Raw genomic sequence first — 3,102 nt, forward strand, 5'->3', positions numbered from 1 at the left:
TATTGCCTTCTAAACAACATGATATTAACTGGGAACTCCCATTGAATAGAAGTGTTAAGAGGGGATGTCCTTGCCTTCTTCCCAATCTTAGGGGAAAAGAAGTCAGTTTTAAATTATGGTTGTAGCTATAGATTTTGGGGGGATTTCCTCTATCACATTGAGAAAGTTTCCTTCTATTTCTAGTTTGCTAAGATTTATTTTTTTTAAATCATGAATAGGTATTGAAATGTGTCAAATGTTTTTCTGCACCTTTTAAGATGATCATATAGTTTCTCCTTTTTAGTCTGTTAATATGGATAATTGCATTTGTTGATTTTTTGCATGTTGACTCATCTTACATTTGTAGAACCCCACTTCGTTGTGATCCCACTTGGTCATGATGTATTCTTCTTCTTCTTTTTCATATAGCTGGATTTCACTTACTAAAATTTTATTAAGGATTTTTGTGCCTGTATTTAGAAGGAATATTGCTCTATAATTTCCTATACTTTTGATTTCTTTTTCTAGTGTTGGTATCAGGGTATAACTAGCCTTATAAAATAAATTGGAAAGTCTTCTCCCTACTGGCTTAAAGTTATTCATAACATCCTTTTATGTATAGAATTGTTCATTCTGGATACCAGTTTGGCTAAAGATTTACCAGTTGTATTTTCAAAGAACCAGCTTTTGGTTTCATTGATTTTTCTCTACTGTTCATCCACTTGTTATTTTATTGATTTCTGGTTATTTCTTTCCTTCTACTTACTTTGGGTTAAGTTGCTCATCTTTTTTTAGTTTCTGAAGGTGAAAACTTAGATATTTAATTTTAAAGTTTTCTTTATTCCAATATCAATGTTTAAAATTATAAACTTCCTTTTAAACACTGCTTTAGATGATTCCCACATCTTTGATAGGTTCTGCTTTCATTTCATTCCATTTGAAATATTTTTTAACTTCACTTGTGATTTCTTTTTAGACTCATATTATTTAGAGGTATGTTGTGTAATTTCCAATTATTGGAGTATTTCCAGATATCTTTATTATCAATTTCTAATGAATTCCATTGTCATCAGAGAATATACTCTGGATATTAATCCTTTGAAATTTACTGAGACTTGTTTCATGGCCCTAGTATGGTTTGTCTTGATAAATGTTTCATGTACACTTGAAAACAATGTTTATTCAGCTGTTGTTAGGTGGAGTGTTTTATAAATGCCAATTAAGTTGATTGATAATATTGTTCAAGTCTTGTGTATCTTTATTGATTTTCTGCCCACATATTTTAACAATTATTGAGAGAGGAGTGTTGAAGTTCACAACTATAATTGTGTTTATTTCTTCTACTTTTATTATCAGTTTTGGTTTCATATATTTTGAAGCTCCATTCACATTGTTATGCCTTCTGATGAAATGATCCCTTTTCTATTATGATTTTCTGATACAAAATCTATGTTGTCTAACATTAATATAGCCAATTCCCTTTCTTTTGCTTAGTACTTGTATGGCATATATTTATCTATTCTTTTACTTCTTTGGTAATCTTTCTGGAAATTTTTTTTATTACTCTTATTTTTAACTTGTCCATGTCTTTATATTTAAAGTCAGTTTCTTGTAGACAGCATATAGTTAGGTCTTGCTTTTTTATCCAATCTAACAATCTGTGCCTTTTAATGGAGTGGTTAGACGATTTACATTCATTGTAATTATTGATATGGTTGGGTTTAAATTACTATTTTGATATTTGTTTTCCCTTTGTTCCATCTATTCTCTGTTTTCTTTTTCCTTTGTTCCTTTATTCATTTGTATTAATCAAATTTTTTTTGTGACTCCATCTTATCTCCACTATTGACTTACTAGCTATACCTCTTTTTTATAATTGTTTTTAGTGGCTACTCTAGGGTTTGCAATATTTAACTAATTACAGTCAGCTTTCAAATAATATTATATCATTTCACATGACATGTAAGAACATTACAATAGTATATTTCCATTTTGCTCCTCTTGTCCTTTATGTAATTATCATACATTTTACTTCTACGTATGTTATAAACCCTACACACTTTCTTATGTTTGTTTTAAATATTCAAATATCTTTTAAAGAGATTAAATAGAAAAAGGATGTTTTTATATTTACCCACATGTTTACCATTTCTGGAATTCTTTATTACTTTGTGTGGATTAAAATTTCCATTGGTTATCATTTTCTTTCTGCCTGAAGAGATTCCTTTAACATTTCTGCAGTTCTGCCAGTGATGAAATTTTTGTTTTTGTTTTACTTAGAATGTCTTTTTTTCCTTTTTCTTTTTTTTGTACAGTGTGGTTGCATTTATATATAATGTTGTAACATGCATGTTTAAAAATGTGTAGAATACTCCCTTCAGCAGCACATATACTAAAATTGGAATGATATAGAGAAGATTGGCTTGGTTCCTGCACAAGGATGACACACAAATTCAAGAAGAATTTTTTGGTATTTAATATACTGAATTGTATACTTAAAAATGGTTAAAATAGTACATTTTTTGTTATTTATATTTTACCACAATAAAAAAACACATACAAATGGATCTAGAAATACACATATAAAACTGTTAACATTGGCATGCTCCTAGGAATAAGGGATGAGGGTGAAGGGCTACTTTCAGGGTGTTTTTAAACATTTTATTTGGAAATCATTTCAAACAGAAAATTTGCAAGAGTATCACCAAGAATACTTCTATACTCAGATTCACTGTCAACATTTTATTTACCCCATTTGCTTCATCTTCTTACTTTTTCATATATATAAAGAATATATCTGCATATGTATTTGTATATAAATATAAATATTTATATAAATTTTTATGAACCATTTGAGGGCAAAATACATGTATTTCCTAAAAATAGAATATTCTTCTTTATAACCACAGTATACTTAAAAAATACAGTAAATTTAATTATTGTTTATTTTCTTAATTGATAAGTAAAAATTGTGTAACTTTATGGTATGCAACATGATGTTTTTTTTTTTTTTTTTTTTTTGAGACAGAGTCTCACTCTGTTGCCCAGGCTAGAGTGAGTGCCGTGGCGTCAGCCTAGCTCACAGCAACCTCAAACTCCTGAGCTCAAGCAATCCTCCTGTCT

General features: G+C 29.1%; 1 non-coding gene across 1 annotated transcript; it reads left to right on the forward strand.

Annotated features, from left to right (window-relative positions):
• The first annotated feature begins 2,347 nt into the window (after nucleotides 1–2,347).
• Nucleotides 2,348–2,454, forward strand: LOC138375432 (U6 spliceosomal RNA). Its single transcript, XR_011231506.1, has one exon. It is a non-coding gene; the product is annotated as a U6 spliceosomal RNA (small nuclear RNA).
• The last annotated feature ends 648 nt before the right edge of the window (nucleotides 2,455–3,102 follow it).

Source organism: Eulemur rufifrons, chromosome 25, assembly GCF_041146395.1.
Source record: "Eulemur rufifrons isolate Redbay chromosome 25, OSU_ERuf_1, whole genome shotgun sequence".
Taxonomy (NCBI): Eukaryota; Metazoa; Chordata; class Mammalia; order Primates; family Lemuridae; genus Eulemur; species Eulemur rufifrons.